The sequence below is a fragment of the Octodon degus genome, unplaced genomic scaffold (genome assembly GCF_000260255.1).
Source record: "Octodon degus isolate 3935 unplaced genomic scaffold, OctDeg1.0 scaffold00167, whole genome shotgun sequence".
Classification (NCBI taxonomy): Eukaryota; Metazoa; Chordata; class Mammalia; order Rodentia; family Octodontidae; genus Octodon; species Octodon degus.
Window position 1 is genome coordinate 3,895,557 of NW_004524743.1, and position 19,489 is coordinate 3,915,045.

General features: G+C 43.4%; 1 pseudogene; it reads right to left on the minus strand.

Moving 5' to 3' along the window:
- Positions 1 to 323: 323 nt before the first annotated feature.
- Positions 324 to 3,659, minus strand: LOC101564670 (annotated as a pseudogene).
- Between the last annotated feature and the right edge of the window lie 15,830 nt (positions 3,660 to 19,489).

Consider the following 19,489-nt stretch of genomic DNA (forward strand, 5'->3'; position numbering starts at 1 on the left):
GCCTTGCGGATCAGCAAACTTTGGCGAGAATGCAGGACTGGGGAGACACCTATCTGTATATGTTTTTATTTCCTTTGATATCTATATTTTTTTGAGAACTGGAGCTAGACTGATCAGTGAGTTTTAGGTATAAAGAGGACCAAATTTGCCAATAACTGGGACAAACTAAGACAGTGATGATGACAGGATTTGTTTTATCATAGCATGAGATTTTTCCCCAAAATATGAACATTGCATAGGCCTTCCTTCCTTTATTCCTGCCTTTCTTCCTTCCTTCCCTCCTTCCTTACTTCCTTCATGATTGGACAAGAACTTGCTAGGTGTCAACCATATACCTGGCACTGTGGTAGATACTCGAAAACAGTGGTGAGCACAATGAGCAATTTTGTCCTCGGGGTGCATATAATCTAGGAGAGAAAGAAAAACAAAGAAGTAATGACTGTCAAGTAGGATAAATGCTTTTGGGGAAGCATACATTACTAGAGAAGTTGAGGGAGGTATTTAACTTAGAACTTCTATGGGATTTTCCACATAAATCTCTCATCTGAGTCTTGCCAATGCCTGTGGAATCAGAGCAAGAACGATTATTCTCATTTCTATTTGAAGGCTAATGCACAGAAAGATGAACAAGATCTAAGATCCCATGGGCCCAGATCTACCCTGTGACTCCTGGGCAGAAGTACCCCTGTCACTTCCTGCATCTGCTTCCTGTCTCCCCCCAGGCCTGCAACTCCAATAAATTAATTGGAAACAATTAATTTATTCTTGACATCCACCAAAGACCTAGGAGCCATGAGACTGTTCTGGCTAGTGTGGCACTCAGTGCTTTTTCATGAGGGCTGGTCATCAAGTGCTCATGTAGAGAGCAGCTTTTGAAAGGAGGAAAGGGTCCAGGGAATCTTTTGGGCTGATACAAAAACTATGGAAGCTCAGCCATGAGCTCTTGCCTAGATAAAGAACAACCTTGCCACAGTCTGCTCAACAGCCTATTTTCCTAGTTAGTAGAAGTAGGAGTCTCCAAAGAGAACACACTCCAAGGTCTAGAGTTCATTCTGTATCATATTCAGCATCATAGAGTTGAATAGTTTTCCGCTGCATTGCAGAAGTTTCCCTTCTTGATCTGTATGCCCAGCTGCATGTTTTTCTGTGGTTAATCCAGAAAAACTCTTTTAGCCTTGTATGTTTTAAAATCTGTTATACATTTTCAAGTGCTATTAAAGCCTCAAGCAATAAGAAGCCCTGGCAACACTGAGGAGGTGGAGATAATTTTTGCTTTGATTTTAATACCGTAGAAAGATCATGGAACTTTGGAATCAATCTGTGTTGTAATCTCAGCATTTTCATCTTCCTCTTCTCTTCTCTCCATTCTTCCCTTCCCTCCCTCCCTTCCTTCCCTTCCTAACCTCCATATCTCTTTCACTCCTTCCTTCCTTCCTTCCTTCCTTCCTTCCTTCCTTCCTTCCTTCCTTCCTTCCTCCCTTCCTTCCTTCCTTCTGGGAATTGAAACCAGGGTCTTCACACTGACCAAATTTTCCAGCTTTTTAAGTTTTAAAACAGAATCTCAATTGTCTAGCCTGGGATTGAACATGTGACCCACCTGCCTCATCCTCATCTGAGTAGCTCAGATTACAGGAATTTGCTACTGTGCCTGGCTAGTGTTTTCATTTCCTAGTTGTATCAATTTAGGAAATATAAGACTTGCTTGAGCTTCTGTTTTTTCATAGAATAGTCAAGAAGATTAAAGGAAAGACATACAATACACTATGCCTAGTATCTGGCTCATGATTGGCTCTCATTAAATAGAGAATATGATGGATACAGTCTCTTCTTTCTGGGACCTTTGTGCGTACTTTAGTTCCTCTTGAAGTGTTGACTTTTCTGGTAAGACAAGTTCCTCTGGACACTTACCATTATTATAAATTTCACATTTTGTTTTCCCCAGAGTTCAGAATTACTTTAAGATTATATAATCTACAAATACTTAGTTGTATTGATTTATAGTCTAGCTGGGGAGAAGGAAATAGGTCACAGGAGTAGGCATAACAAGCATCACTGAGCAATGTAAACAGTGAGTGTTGTAGGATTTCAGATAAAGAAAATGTGACCATGAGCTGAAAGTGGTGAGGCTTGGTACAGTCAATCATTTACACTAGGGTGGACCAGCTGGGGAGCTCTGGAGCCTGTAACCAAACTTTACTAGGTGAGTGAGAGAAGATAAGAGTTCAGGTGTGGGTGAAGCGTGGAGTCCTCATGATGATGAAAACAGGGCGGAATCCCAGAAGATAACTGGCAAGAAGGGGTCAAGATGTCCCAAAAGAGCTGGGTGTGGTGGTGCACATCTGTAATCCCAGCACCAGGGAGGCCAAGGCAGGAGGATCATTTTGAGTTCAAGACCAGCCTGAGCTACAAAGGGAGCTCCAAGTCAGCCTGAACTGCATAGTTAGACCCTGTTTCAAAAAGACCAAATAAAAGACCAAGACAAACAAACAACCAAACAAACAAACATAAAGGTAGAGATAGGCAGAGTCCAGTGAGAGAAACCTTGGGAATGTTAATTTTCAAAAGCTGAAGCAGACAGCCATGTTTATTGCGGGCCCACAGCTACCTAAGTTGCACCATCTTTGACAGGAGATTAGCCCAGTGTGAAAGCCTTTAGGCTGTAAGAGTGTGGTGATGTGATGATGGTAGTGGGGTGAGATATATACAGTGTAGAGGATTCTAAGTTTAAAGACACTGATCTTAAGATAATGTTTCTCAAAGCTTGTGAATGATCTACTTCAAAATCACCTAAGAGATTTGAAATAAATATAAATAGGGTGTCTGGGGACAGATCCTGAGAGTATCCACTTAAAATAGGATCCCCAGCAGATTCAGGTACTGTGAAGTTAAATGGCACTGGGTAATTCACAGTAGAAGCCAGAGACTTGAACAGCAGATTCTGTGAAGACTTTGGCTTTTCCTCATTCTATGAAGAGTGGTTTGCAAGAAGCCAAACACTGGAGGGAAACTTGGGAACCAGTCTTTTGTTCTGGCAGTGGGTTTGATGGTTTTAGATGGAAAGAGAGTTGAGATTTTTGGAGCAGGAATCAAAGCAGAAAGAATCACAGAAGAAATGGAGTAGGGAGACATTAGATACTAGGGCAATATGTTTGACAGGGTAGTCTGTGTACTTCCATTGTTGCCATTTAGGCTTACTGAATCTAGGCTTTCTGAGGACTGGGAGTGTACATTCTTTTTCTTTTTTACATTCTGACTATATATTTGCAGCATGCATTCCACATCCACAACTCTCTCCACTCGAAAGTTCTTTGAGATGGTGCCATCAGCCTTGGCCAATCTTAGATGTGATTTTTTTTTTTTTCAGAACCGGGGATTGAACTCAGGCCCTTGCATTTGCCAGGCAAGTACTTTTTCTACTGAGCCATCTCCCCGGCCCCCTTGACCAATCTTAGAATGGAATCATCTGATTCACCCATCCTTCGAATAGCTCCTCAGACAGCTTAGGTTTTAAACTGGTCGTTGAACCTGCCTGTGACATTGCCAACCTCGGCCACGTTCATCTGAATGGATGCGTGGCCCTTGGCACCAATAACGCAGTTGTTGGCAGAGCATTTCAGTGGCACGTACAAGTCTACGAACTCAGTGGCATCTTTCTGCATAGCGCGGCTCCGCCTGTTGCTTCCACAAGATGAGCGCGAGCAGAGAAAGCGGTAGCATACATTCTTCAGCCTGAATTATTTTGCGCTGAACAGAGGACCTGAGATAAAATTGGGAGGGATTTTGTCCTAACAGTGGGCGAGCTGACCATTAGGCTTGGTCCAGCTTTTCTCTGCAGTGAAGGCAGGGACGGCTTTCAGTGGAGTACTGACCATGAAATAAAAGCCAAATTTTCTAAGAATGTAAGTCACAGTGTATAATTCCACAGCTCAGGCAAACACGCAGATGGCCATAGGATAAACTTTGAGTTTCAGACTTGTGGATCAGGCTAACAAGTCAGTGTCTTAAGCCCTCTCAGACTGAGTTGATTTTTTTTTTTTTTTGAATAGAGTTCTTACTTGAAACAGGTGCAACTTCTTCACGTTCTTTAAGAAATTATTATATTTATTAATTCACATTAATCATACCAATTAATGGATTTAACTGAGAGAGTTGCAGTCATGTACATAATTGAGCTTTGATCCTATCCACTTACCCTTTCCTTCTTCCTTTACGCTTAGCCCCTGAACCCTTTGTAAATCCTAAAAGATCCTCTCCTACTTTCATGGCATCTGTTTTTTTAAAATTGCTTTACAAAACAATATGAACAAGAACACATGATATTTAGCTTTCTGTGTCTGGCTTATTTTCCATGACATGGCATTTTCTTTTTTTAAAATTTAATTAATTGAATAATTTTTTCTTTTATTTTTTCTTTTCCATAATTTTATTGAGAGACAGATAGTAATGAGACAGTTTCAAATCAAATTGGTAGGACATTTTCAATAATTAACACATTGCATACTCTCTTCCTACTAGTTATTTGCTGTACAAGATGCAGACGTGATATCCTATTTACAAACACCACTAGAACAATACCCTCTATTCATTAAGAGAATGTAACTATATATCTATCCTAACCATTTTGAATACACAGATACAAAATGGACATTCATTTATATATCCCCTTTTTTGTATAGTTCCATCATTTGAATATTATAGGTGTGTTAACTCAGCAAAATATTCTAAAAGAGTCCAGTATCCCATAATAGTATTGGGTCTTCCACTTGAATGGCAGTGTCAGAAATTGTTGGCCTGAGACCCCTACAGCTCAACATAACAGCATGGCTTTACTTCTTATACTTCGTTTTTATACTTTTCTGCTGAATGGTTAAGACCAAGGTAAAGCAGGACCTATGCAACAAGAGTTGTAGTTTTTGGGTCTGATAAGGTCAGTGAAACTCCCTCAGGATTTATCCTGAGATCCTGTACCTCAGATTGTAGAACCTTTGTCATTGTCAGCCATGTGGATGAGTCACAGCCATTGCTTGGCCAATGTGCTCCCTGTGAAAGCCTGAGAGAATGTTTTCTCTCCATGTGACTCTCCTTAGACACACTCTGCATCATTGATCACTTTCCTCTTTGACCCCATAATCTCCTTGATCAGAAAATTTGGGACAGGGGCCGGGGAGATGGCTCAGTAGAATAAGCGCTTCCCTGGCAAGTGTAAGGGCCTGAGTTCAATCCCCAGTTCTGAGAAAAAAAAAAAAAAAAAAAAGAAGAAAATTTGGGACACAACTGAGTTACATGACGTTACAATACAAGATCTCATATGTCCTGAGTCTTAATTGACCTTGGAAGGCTAGGGAAATGGCATTTTCTTGTTTCATCCATTTTACTGCAAAATAGAGGATTTCATTATTTTATGATAGAATAGTCTGATATATACCTATATCTGTTATCTATCTATCTATCTATCTATCTATCTATCTATCTATCTGTAATTTTATTTCACTACACATCTGTTGATGGGCATCTAGGTCAATTCCCTATCTTAGCTATTAAGAATAGGGCCATTATAAACATGGACATGCAGGTAATCTCTTTGCATTCTGACTTCCTTTCCTTTGTACACAAAAGAGTAATACCCAGGAGTGGTGTAGCTGGGTCTAGTGTAGATCTATTTTTAGTTTTCTGAAGACACACCATACTGGTTTCCATAGTGATTGCATCAACTTCATGGGCAGTTTCACCAGGCCTTTAGGAAGGACACTTTGGATCATCCAATGTCCATTATTTCTGCATCCACAGCTGGCTGTGATCTTCCCTGAAAATGAAATAGTTTTGTGACTTGGCTGTGCTCATAGACTCCATAGCCCAGGTTACTCTGTGTTATTTAAAATTTATTCTGATGTTTTCGTGGCAAGAACACTTAACCTAAACCCTTTCCTCTTAACACATTTGTAAGCACACAATATATTACTAAATGCAGACACAATATTGGAGAACTATTGCTCATGTATACTTGAAACTTCACATCTGTGGAGTTGAGTCTCAAGTTCTCCACCCTAGACCTCTGCCCTTGGCAGCCACAATTCTGTTCTTTGCATCTATGAGTTTGACAATTCTAGATGTTTACATAAATAGAATAATGCAGTATTTATCCTTTACCTTTGAGGTAGGATCTTGCTATTAGGTTAGGCTGTCCTTGAACTCACTATGTAGCCTAGAATGACTTAAAACTCACCATGATCCTCCTGCCTCAGCCTCCCAAGTGCTGGCATTATAGATGTGTACAACCATGTTTAGTATTTGCCCTTAAGCAGAAGTACCATCTAGCAATGTCTCTTCTGGATATTTATCCAGAAGAATGGAAATCAGAATCCCCAAGACATATTTGCACTCTCAGGTTTATTGCAGCACTATCCACAAGAGCTAAAAGGCAGGAGAAACCTAGATAGCCATTCACAGAGAGTGGCTAAAGGAAATGTGACATCCATAGAAGAATATTATTCCAACTTATAAAAAGAAAATTCTGCCAAGTGTGACAACGTGGATGAAACTGGACAATGCCATGCTCTGTGATTTAAACCACATGATTGCAATGAGTTCCTTCTGTCTGTACCATGAAGAGGGGCTTTTCAAATCAAAACCATTGTAATGAGCACTTGCTGGTCTCAAGCACATAGGTCACTGAGGGAAGAACCAATGTCTTGTCTTAAGGGATGCTCAGTCCTGGGACCAGGACTTTTTTCCCTGTGTTTTACCAGTCAGAGTTTTACTCTGAAGTTCAAGCTGGCCTTACACTCACTTTGTAACCCTGGGCAGCCTTGAACTCACAGTGATCCACTTGCCTTAGTGTTCCAAGGGAACCAGGACTTACATGCTTAATTCTTTTTACTATTTGGATTCTGGATATCAAGTCCTTGATTACATTTTCTAACACCTGAGAAAAGCCCATGTTTTCAGGGTTAAGAGATGCACCACTAGAAAGTGCTGTGAATTAAAATAAAATAACATGCTTTTCTTTTTTCCCCATTCTTTAACTCTTTTTCTACCTATATTCTTATTCACAAAGCTAGCAAAAATACTCTCCCTGTCAATAAACTCTATGTTTATAGAGCAACAGACTTGACAAATCATATGGTCGGATTCTCACCCAGATTGTGTAGTCATAACATACCAGGAGGATTAGATCTGAAACAAAAACACCTGTGTAATGTTCTCTTCAGTGGCACTAACTGGATATGTATCCTGAGGCAAATGACTTCACTTTTCTGTGCCTTAATCACTGTGACATGAGGAAACTGGACCAGGTTCTAGCTTTGAAAGACTAACCCTAAAAAAACTGGATTCTATACAACAGCCATGACATAGTTTTTGTGTGGTGTGGAACACTTGAATGTGATTTGGGAAAAGTCAGTCAGATTGCGTAACAGATATCTGTCAGTTGCTCTAGGACATGTATTTCTTAGTTTCTTCAACAGCCTTTGATTTTTGTTTTTAAGGTTATGTTATACTTGGCTCAGTAATGCAGCTGTGTAGAATGAATATCTCATCGTGTTCCAAAGGGGGGTCTGATCGGCTTGAATCAACCAGTGTTTCCCTTTCCCTGAGAGCAGCAGTTGTTTCCAAGATGGCATTTGGCCCAACTCAGGTCACTGAGAGGGGAAGGCATTCTTTACTGGAGACTTAGATGTCCTTGGGAAGGAGCTAGCCAAAGACCTCTCTCCTGGGGTGAAGAAGGAAGAAGAAAGAAGGAAGTGAGTCTTGGAACCATGGATGCCTCCAGGGAAGCCCAGGCTGGCACATTGTCATTAGAGTCGACAATTCATTGGGTGATCATAAAGCCTAAATGCTGGGACACCACAGAAAAGAGCTGCCTTTTCTCTCTCCTTAGAGATACTGCCTAATATTCTTCTTACAATTTAGAATTCATGGAGGAAGAAGAAGGATTTGGGGTTGCAAAATACTTTTGTGTCTCTTGATTAATTTATCAGATGTCTCATGAATACATATGAGGGCTTCTGCCCTCATGAGATTTAATACTTAGCAAGAAAAAGGATATATATGTATATATATATATATGTATATTTATTAAAAATGGTGACAGAGTTGATAGGGACTATGAGAACAAAAGTATAGGGAGTTGTGAGAAGCCAGCAAAGGGGCCTAATCCAGCCCAATGTAAAGAAAACCACTTTGAGTGATATTTAAAGTGATGTGGAGAATGAATAAGTGCTAGTCCGATGAAACTCGAGAGATTCAGAGCAGCATGTCCCTTGCAATGGCCCAGTGGCTGCAGGGAGCAGGACACCTGGGAGGATCATGTCTGGCTCAAGTTCCCCAGGGCCCTGTCCTTCTGGTTCTATTCCTTTGCATGTCTGTCTGCTCTACTCTCTCCCTACTTCCTCTCCAGCCACTCAGTGTTGGCTTTTCAAACTTCCTATGCTGCAAAACAGCATGAAAAAAAAAGCACTGTTTGTTCCCAGACTGGTTCCAGTTCTACCTTGGGAGCAGTTTGCTTTTCCTGGTAAAGCTAATCCTTTCTTTCTTAATTGCAGGTTTGGTTTTGGGTCACTCTGACTTTCTGTAAAATGCTGCTGATTTTTCAATCAACTCCTAAATTTTCAAAATTGGAAGCAGAAAGACAGGTGCAAGCTCCACTGGCCTCATCTGTGCCTGGCTTCCCCTTGGCAACCAGCTACCGGTGGGGCTCTTGCTGTGGCTTTTCTCTGGGGCCCTTCTTGACAGCCAGAGCACCAGCCCACTCAGCACTTACCCCAGTGTGAGTAACTGCCCTTTCGCGTGCACAGCTATCTCTGTCCTCACACCTTCCAGAGTTCTTCACACTCAAAATCAAAATTAGCCCCAAGAGATATAAACTGAAGCCATCTGTCCTTGCTCTTGCTGTTTGTACCCGAGGCAAGCACATGCTTCTGCTTTCTTGTGCGTCAAGGGTCAAGCGGTGGTTGCTTCCCAGAGTGGAGCACAAGCACTGCGGCTTTTGTTCTGAGCTGTACTCCATGCACCAATGCTGCGTGAACATTTGCTGCAGGACTCTACCCTACCTTTGAAGATTCTACCACGTAGTCCAGTTTTTGCCACTCTTTCCTGGGATTTTTCCCTAGGTCTGGAGTTATCTGGCAGAATATCTGCCAATTTGACTTATGTGTTGTTTTGCCCTGCAGCGCTTTACGGCTCATGCTATCAAGAGATCCAGGTATTTGGAAAGAAGGCAAAGTGGCATCTGGCCAGTAGCTTGCTAATAACCTTGAAGATTTTATTTAGATGGGAGCTGTCTGGTTGATGAAGAATCCATCAGGAATAATTACTTGTAAAACATGACTGTATGACAAATGTAGTGTGCTGGATGCCTTATTTATATTTTTTCCTTAATCAACAAGACTGTGAGATTAGGACTGGCATCTAAATCTTATAGCTGAGAAAGTGGAGGCACAGATTAGTTCAAAAAAACTGAAGTTCACACAGGTAATCTGCATTGTGCTGGAATTTGGATGCCAGTCTTGCTATCTGTAGTGTCTGTACACCAACTATTGGGTGCACCTGTAATGTGGTTAGATTTTCTGTTACAGGACTCAGATATATCAGTGCCAATTTCTTGACCTTGAAGGAAGCAAACTGCATTGTTTTTATTGGCTCCTGAGGCCAGAGGCCATCCTGACTTGTACATATTCCTCAGCTGTATTATATATCTTCAGTGATGACAAGTACGTATTTCAGACAATAGAGGATGGCATACATATTTTTATATTAAAGATCGTGGGAATAGCTTCCAATAGTTTAATTGGTCAGGTACACACAGAATGTGTGTTAATATGGCCCATGCTTATTTTGAAACAATTCAAAACAATGTAAAACAGAAGTTTCTGTATGTGCATAAAGAAGAGCTCATGAAAATTCAGAACTTTGGTTTTTAACTCCTAGAGATTCTGACCCAGGCCAGGTAAATTCTTAAGTTAATCACCTAGTCAGGTGATTTTGATATTTATGGTCCTTAGATTGAAGAAATATTTTGTCTAGTTTGATCGCTGTAATGGTTTATATCTTGGGCTCCCCCAAAGTCTCATGTGCTCCTAGGGGAGCTTTGGAGGGTGATTGTATTACTGGGGCTTACAGCTGAGAAGCTGTAAGGAAGATGAGCCTGCTTGGAAGAGGTGGGTCGCTGGTGGGAAGGGCTGGCTGGGTGCATCTCCTTTTCCTGCTTCTCTCTTCACTTCTCTCTGCTTCTGTCCACCCTGACATGAGCAGCTGTCCTGTGCCACTACACTCTGTCTTGCCATCTTGCCTTGAAGCTGCTATGAACTTTGATCCAAAGTAAACCTCTCCTTCTTTAAGTTTGGGGTGTTGGTATTATGTCTCAATGATAAGAAAATGACTAAAGCACTATAATCAAATAACGGGGGAAGGATAACTGTATAAAGAAGAAATATTTATTTATCTCACAGTTTTGGAATTTAAAAGTCAAAGACTCCCTATTCTCACAGTTTAGCTCCCAGTAGAAGGCTAACAACAGGTGGCCTGAAATCATGGCAGAGCTGTGTGTGGGAGGAAAGCCTGTCAAACAAGACAGCCATTCAGTGATTGAGGGGTCTTAACAACTTGTTTTAGTGACAACTCACTCAGGCTTGTTAGAGCTGCCTTCACCCTTTCTGAGAACAGAGGATCCAAATCTAAGCAACTCTACCCAGCTGTTAAAGGTTCCACACTACCTCTCAACAGTGGCACTCTGGTGACATAGCTTCTGACACATGGATTACTGGGAGGCATAGAAACTCCAAGCATATGTTGTCCAGGTTGGCCCGGAACCTTCTATCCACTTACTTCAGCCACTATTGACTAGCCCTCGAGATAGGGCACTGAAATTCTTTGGTAAGGTGTCAAACAAGGATGTCATACAAGGATGTCTAAGGGTGTGTATGTGTGTATATGTTTGTGTGTATGTGTGTATTGGTGTGGGATATGGTCGAGGTGCATAATGTATAGTGTGCATGATATTGATGTATAGGAAGAGATCAAGATTCTTTAGCTACTCTAGACCATGAATTTATACTCAGTGGGAAGGGACTTGTTTGAACAGGCCATTTGAGCTGCCACTGAAGTGACTTCTGTCCTGTCCAACTAGGTAGGTTTTTTCATGTTGTTGAGAAGGCTGTCCTATTGCAATGACAAGCAGAAACACCCAAACAACCCCTAGAGCTTGGAGGCAGATGTATTTACGTTGATGGGTACTGATTGGGATTCCTAGAACATGAGGCTCTGGTCTCTGAAGATCTAGGGTTTATATGGAAGAAGCAAGCAGGAAGTACAGAGGCAGAATGGCTTGGCAATTAGAGGTTGGTTTATACAATGCACATCATAGTGACCAGCTATGCATCACAGTGACCAGCTGTTTGTAAGAGATGGAAGCAACCGGCTCTGGAACAGGAATTATTACCTGAGCAAACTATTACCTAAGAAACTGAAGTACAGTGGCTGGGGGTAGGGGAATTTATTTTTTGTTACACCATAGGAAACTAAAAAATTGAAGCTATTTTTTATGGGTTATTTATTAAAAAATGGAGAGGTTAAGATCACACTTCACAGTCATAGGGAGGTGCAATGGTGCTGGGAAGAGAACCTACTTCTATCTATGGGGCCAAGCAGATGCTAGAGAGAGTAGTGGTGAGGACACGTGTGTCATGGGGCAGCTTTGTGAGCAACAGGGCAGCCTCAGCAGGGCTGGTGGGTTTTGCAGAGGATGGTTCAGGATGCATTGCTCAGAAGAAGAAGCTAGGGCCTGGATCTGCATGATTCCTCTTGTTGGTAGTTTAGAGTCTTCTTAGGCCAGGTTCATACAGTGCTTACTATGTGCTAAGTCCTTGCCTGAGTCCCTTGTATTTGTGACTTCATGGTTAAATCATTTGTGCTAGTGGACCTAGCAAGTGGCAGGTGTGGAACATGAACCTGGGCGGCATCAGAGTCAATGTGCACCATTGTTGGGTTCTGTGATGCCTCTCGTGCTAGCGAATCTTCCCTGTTCCAGATGTGCAGACCATGCAGCTGAGACCTTAGCCAGCTGCTTCTAAAGCACAGTAATGAGAGGAGGGGATTTCCACAGACCTCTGCTGGGGGAAGGAAGCTCAAAGAGCTTTCCTTGCTTGTATGGCACCCACAGGAGTTATTTCAGACATGTTTACTTGAATGAAGAATAGAAAAATTGCACTTCTAGTGATTTGAGGGTGTTGCACTAAGCTTTTGAGACTGAGAGGTCTTTGAAAATAAAGTTTATTGAACCATTTGGGTGCTAGGCAAAGGAGGGGAAGGAGGGGTCATGGGACCAGTTCTCTAAGCAACCAGGAGCATGGACAGGTAGTGGTGATAGAGATATCTGCACTGGACCTAGGGGATGGGGTGTTTTATAGGAAAGTTGTGGGGAGGAGAAATATAAATTGTTCACATTGAACCTACATCAGCTGTAGATGAGAGGTGTAGGACCAGGTGAATTGGGCCAAGTCCTGGGATGGGAGGTTAGTTCACAGAGTTTGTGCTACTTTTTGGGTGGGTTGATTTTTAAAAGCAGAATGCAGTGTGGTCTTGAGGAGTAGCCTTCAGCCCACAGGAGAGCAATGTGGTTCTTTTTCTGTGTCAATTAGCTGAGTGATATTAAAATGGCTTCCTAGCGTCCCTTTCCTCTCTCTCTCTCCTATGGCCTATAATTCAGGACATCCCAGACTTTGTCCCTTATCAGAGACATCATCTTTTGAACACTGTACAGTTAAGCAACTCATTCTAATGACAAAATCCAGAGATCATTTCTGTCACAAGTGGAACTACTTTGTGTAGTCTGATAAAGTGGAGCCTTTGGTTTCAGAGCCAGGAAAATGTTTCTTACAAAACAAAACAATCCAAACAGTGTTTGTTGAAAACCAACAATGTCCAGACCTTCCTAAGATCCAGCGGGTTCTGATTGGAAAATAAACCCCACAATCTGTTTGATTTTAGTTTTTGGAAGCAGACTCTTTTTATTAATTGACCAAATCACAAAAACACCATGGTAGCTACCTTAATTCATCTTTCTAATGAGCCTGTAGATGCAGCTTTCCCTATTTCCAGCACCTCCACCTTCCACAAAATGGGTGATCTTCCTTGGGTCCATCTCATGGAGAAGACAATTAAAAAAAATACTTGTTACAGGGTCTCACTGCACAGCTCAGACTTGTAGCATCCCCCTGTCTCAGTCTCCCTAGCACTGGTATTACATCCATGTGTCACCACACTTGCTTTTGGTGGCTGGTGTGGCACGCCTGGGGTTCCAGGGCTGGTATGGCATGTAGTACTGGGGATTGAACTCAGCTCCTTCAGCTTGCCAGGCAGGTGCTTAGACCACTGAGCTATCTCTCCAGCCCCTGGAGAAGACAATTTAAAGAACCACAGGAAGTTATTTGCCTCCTTGAAGTGCTTTCCAACAGTACAGATCTTGTGGATCAGATCCTCTGTGCAGGTGACGTCACGTTTACCAAAAGGTCAAGCAGTCAGTGGCCAGACTTGCCTTATCTGTCCAGGCAGATCACTTCTTCCTGATTGTGCTGCAATCACGCTAGTATATTAGTTCATTTACTGACGTCAGGTTTGGGTGCCTCCATGACATATCGGACTCCACAGTTCTCAGCATATTAATGGAGGTTATGCTTAACGAGTTGCCATTGACGACCTGGCAAAGGTGATGAGCTGTAGTGGCTTATGCCATCGATACCCCTGATCTCCTGTCAGTGCCAGCTTGGGTTCTGTAGGTACGGAGAAGTTCCTGACCTTTCCTGCCAGCACAGCTCTGTGCGTCTGTCTGGACTCCTCACGTGCTACCTGGCATTTCCCAGAGAGCTTCCTCCTTGCCTTTCAAAGCACGTTTTAGGCATGCTTCTTTCTCAGGCACTTTCCAGCTCTGTGAAATGTCTTTGCTTGTTCTTAAGAGTTTCTGCACAGCAGGAAGCTTCTTTTTCTTCTCTTTGATATGCTCCATGGGTCTATCAAGAAAGAGTGACTTAACTTGATTTTAGCATGACGGTAAAGGGTCACCATGAACCACTTGTACTACACTTCTGCCCCTGGAGAACAAAAGATACAGTGAGTGAAAAACAAGCTGTTTACTTCCTTTTATTTACTATCAAAGGTGTCTCACTCAGCTCTTTTCCTTTTTGCTAAAGAAAACTGAATGCAATGCCAGGAACTGGTTCACAAAGCTTGAGAAAATGAACACTGAGCCACTAGCCATGCACTGCTCAGGGGATAATGAAAAAGCAACTGAACACAGCTGCGGTCACAGCTGTGCTGGCATCTTGTCTGCACAAGTATTATGGTTTGGATCTAGGTGTCCTCCCCAAATCTCATGCAGTCATTGTGGTGGACTTCTAGAATTTGTGGTTAATTCGGGATCCAGTACTGGGATTATGGTGTGAGTGCTACACTTGCCCTGGGGGCTGACAGCCTGAATGCAATAGAAGAAAAGGAGAGAGGCTTGTTAGCTGCTGCAGCTGCTGCTCCTCCTTTGTTCTTTGCTGTTTTCTGCCACCATGAACACCTGCCGTCTTCCATGTGCCACTCTGCCTTGGACCCAGCTGAATGTGGACTGAAATCTCCACTAACTATGAGCTAAATAAACATCTTTTCCCCTTAATTTTGGGAGATGGGTATTTTGTCCCAGCAATAAGAGAAAAGTAACAGAGACATCAAGTGTCCTTCCCTCTGCATGTGTCTGGTTCTCTGAGTTCTCCAGCACACTTTTTTCTGCCCCACCCCGCAAGTTGTGCTTCTCTTCTGCCCAGGTTTAGTGGGTCTATCTGAAAGGCCAGGAAACAATGCAGCTATGTGGGGGGATGCAGATCGTACCGGGATAATGATGCATATTGTTTATTTGCATAGTCTTTAATACAGAAAACTGGGCTGGATACAAAAATCAGGCAGATTAAAGAAACTGTTGTTTCCTGTCATCAATTTGGTTTTGAAAAAGATATAAGAATAAAAAATGGATTTGTAGAAAGATAAATAACTGTGCGCTGGATTCATCACTGGATCCATCACAATAGGAGGAACTATTGAAACCAAAGGGTGTTTACTGTTCTAGGGGTGCGTGTGGCTTCCAAGTTGTTTCTTGCCACTTTGGCCTTCAGTCAGCCTTGCTGTTGTCCACTAAGGGACATCTGACTGTCTCTACCCAGCCCTGAGTCAAAGTAGAAGCCCAGGGTTGAACTGTGTGTCTCTGGCTGTCCTTGAGGGTGGATGAGTATTTTGGTGGGTGTGGAAGAAGTTGGGCAGACTCCCAGGGGCACCTGATTTGTGGTAAGAGCCCCAGTTTTCATGTGGCTTCTCATTGTGGAGGGAGCTTGAGTGAGAGTGAGTGAGCTGGGGTTACAGAGAGTGAGCTTGAGTGTTTGGGGACTGTGCCCTTCAAGTGGCTACTTTGTGTCATTGTGACCTGTAGACTGATGAAAGCCCATATATTGGGACTTGTAGACTCATGTTGCAGGTGGTATATGGAAATGTTGCAGGTCTAGGAAGGCCTAAATGTGCAGTGTGCTCTTCTCAGATACTCTTTACTTTTGTGCCTCACTTCGGAGAAGCCTGGGAAGGAGTTAGTTGAGACAGTTCTTTAAAGGCACAGCACATGCTCAGCAGTACCATATGATAGGTTCAGTTTTAAATTATTTCTTTTATTTAGCAGTGCTCAGCTTCTAATGAGACTCTGGAGGAAAGATGTGAGTTCTAATCAAATGAGGCCTGAGTGCTTTGTGTATTGGAAAACAGCTAAGGACTCAGATGGCAGCTGCTCTTTTTTATTTTGGGAAACTTTGTATAATCCTCCAAATGAGAAAAGAAAGTCTCATTCTGAACAGAAAACAAGAAATACAGCTGGAGCTGTTTCCTACCCACCTGGTGAATGAAATTATCAGGGGATCATCCTGGCTTTACCAGGGCAAGTCAGAGCTGTCTGCCTGGGATGATGCATGTGTGCTGGCGGTAGGGAGTGCTGCAAACAAAAGACGGAGGCCTTAAACACCATCCGCTCCACATAGCTGGCTTGGTATCCATGGCTTAGGGTCGTGGGTGGGTGTGGTGCGGTCCTGGAACCAGTCTTCACAGGTACCAGGGACTGGCTAGGTTCATTTTCTTTTGGTCATTTTTTCTTGTTTCCTGAAAGATTGTCATATCACTTTGGAATCAAGCAGTTGAGAATGAGTCCCTGTGAGAATCTTAAGCAAGGGATTTCTGGTAATGAAACAGAACTTTCTTCTTGTGGCTCTGATCTATATTTTTGGCTCTCTGGGGTATGAAGCTCAGTGGCTGTTCTTTGCCCTGAACAGGACCTGCAGTTGTGACTGCTGCTTCTCTGGCATTGCTGTTAATTTCAGTTCCAAGGAAAGAGGTAAAAGGAGAACACAATGGGAGACCCACAGACAAAGGTGCTTTCCCAGTTCACAGAGTTTTGTTCTCCACCATGGTGGAGCACCTACAGGGTGCATCAGCTCAATCTGCTAGGGACTTAGGAGCCTTCTAAGTGGCTACTCTATCATAAGCTCATGCTCTTCCGTAGTCTCTGCCCTTCTTGCTTCTGTCCTTTCCTAATTTACTGGTTAGTTTTCATGTGTCCTGTTCCCTTGCCCTCTTCAGAGCTCATCATGATGAATCATCCTCAGGGAAAGCCAAGACCATGTCAGCTCATGATAGCAGCTCTGCTGAGGTGTTTGAGATCGCAATGAATAGGGTTCATGACTTTAAACTGCCGGTCCTGGCCTGCCCACATCACACCCTGCTTACTTCTCCAGGATGGCCCTGCTCCTCTGTGGGACCCTCTAGCCACATACTCTGCCCTGCTCTGGGGTCAGGGAGGTGACCACTACTGTTGCCTCCCTGGTTCCCCCACTCTCTGGCTCTTCATTGGGCTTGCACACTCATAGGTGCTGATTTTGCAGGGTGATAGCAGGAGATGGGATGATGGGAAGTTTGTTCCTTTCTCTGTTCCTTTCGGTCTCCGACTTAGGCAGTGACTGAGTTTTGCTCCTCTTTGTGGGTCCCAAGTCACATCAAGACTCTACCCTCCCCCTCTTGTAGGATTCTTCTTTGTTTTTACCTTCAGTTCCATGGGTGAAGTGACCGCTATGTCTGGTCCCTGTTGGCACCATCACCCTAAGGTGGACACTCTTCCCTTGTCCTCTCTGACATCTCTTGCTGAAATCTTGACTTTCCATCCTGTTCTGTCTTGCTCAGAGCCACTTGCTGTTCACTTGGTTGCCTCATCTGGTACCAAGGAAACTCAGACTTGGAGGGCCCCATTAGGGCTCTATCAGATCACTCAATCCTTTTTGCTCAAATATGGTGGAGTCATTAACTATTTCTAGTGGTGAGAACTCACTGCTTCATAAGGCAATGAAGCCCACTCATTGAATTCATGTAGTAAAGAGTTCTTTGTGTATTATGTGCTACATACATATGGATTTGGATGGTTTCTTTCTGTAAGAAGCTCTAGACAGTGAAGAAATCAACGTATGGGAAAGGAAACTGGGTACAAAGTGATAAAGATGCTTTAGAAATATCACAAGGGCCGCAAAATCATGGCCAGTTGCAGGAGTCTGGACAATCTTCCCAGACAAAGCAAAGGCAACATGAAAGGTGAAGAGTAAGCAAAAGTTTCTAAAGGAAACAGACAGACCAGAATGCAGGGCCAGGCTGGGCCATGCAGTGGCAGACAGAAGGCTACTGTGTTTGGGAAATGACAAGTAGGTGTGGCTGGGAGTAAGGGAGCATAGCAGGACTCTTGAGCTCCCTTGTGTGCATTCAAGCATCCATGAAGGTGGCACTTATGCAGAAGGTGTCAAATGAGTCTCTACCTGAAGACAGGTATATCTTTTAATTTCTAAATTTTTGATGCACACACATGCTATAGTGGAGTACTCTTCAGCCACAAGCAGGAATGAACTGATATGGACTACAAAATGGATGAACCGGTACCAGATCAGGTGCAGCATGGGTGAGACCCTCTTCCACACCCTTAAGGGCCCCCCAAACTCTCAGCAACCCCCACCCTGCCTACCAAGTGAGAATTTCTGCTACGTTCTGGAGACCCCCAGATCCAGTCCTAGCCTAGGCCTGGGGAGTGCGTGGGATAGCTGCCTCTCCCCCTACTCCAATTTGTGTCCTCCAGACTCAGCTCAGGCCTGGCATACAGGCCTGGGTGAAACCCTGCAGCTGCAATTCCTGCAGAGAGTATAGGGGACAGACCCACCCAGCTAGTCCAGGAGCAGAACATCTTGCCAGAGGGGCACAACAGGTTCACTCCCAAGGACAGCAGCAGGAAGGAGCTGAGCACAGCAACCAGACCCAAGCCAGGCACAGCTGAATAAATCCAAACTTTGTAGATCAGCACGTGAATTTCAGTAGGTGCTAAGGTTATAACTGCGACAAAGATCTAAAACAAAGGTCAGAAGACAGTAATACACAAAACGCCAATGAGAAGGAACAAAATGCAATCTCAGAACCCAAGCCCACCCATAACAAGTGCCAAGGACACTAACACAGAACAAATTGGGAATCACACAGCTGAAAACAATGAATCAAAAGCTTTTGAAATAGAGACCCAGAGTGCAGGCCTGGCGAGTGAGTGAGATGACCTGAGGCCCTCCGGATCCTGAACAAACCCAGAGGACAGGCCCGGCGAGGGAGTGAGACAACTGGGGCTGTGGGATCCTGAACAGACCCAGAGCGCAGGCCCAGCAAGTGAGTGAGATGACTTGGGGCCCTCCGGATCCTGAATAGACCAGGAGTGCAGGCCTGGCGAGTCAGTGAGACTACCGAGGACGCGGGATCCTGAATAGTCCCAGAGCGCAGGCCCACCAGTGAGTGAGAGGACTGGGCCGCGGGATCCTGAATAGACCCAGAGCACAGGCCCAGCAAGGAACCCTTCAGCAGAACTCCCTGCAAAGAGGCTGGAGGCAAGACCCACCCAGCTGATTCAGGAGAAGAAAATATTGTCAGAGAGACACAAAGGGTTCAACTGTAATGGCTGCAGCAGAAAGAAGTGGAGCACAGCAGCCAGATCCAAGCAACACCCACCTGGAGGAATCTGAACTTCATAGATCTGGACCTGGTGCTAAGGTAATAACTCTATCCAAGCTCTACACGAAAGGTCAGAAGACAGTGGTATAGAAAATGACAGAGAGAAGGAACAAAATGCAGTCTCAGGCCCAGAGTCCACCCAGTACAACTGCAGAAGACACTAGCACTGAGGAAACTGGAAATCACATGCCAGATAGCTCAGATAATAATAGCATTGACAGTAAAAAATCAACTGCAGAAAGGTATAGAAGAAATCAGATCAGAAATAATTTCGGAACTAAAAAATGTAGTGGTAACTATAATCAAATAAGTACTAAGTGCTTCTAAAGAATACACTGATAAAAAAATAGAGGAGAATATAAAAATGATGGAACCCCTGAATAAACAATTTAGGAAAGAAATAGAA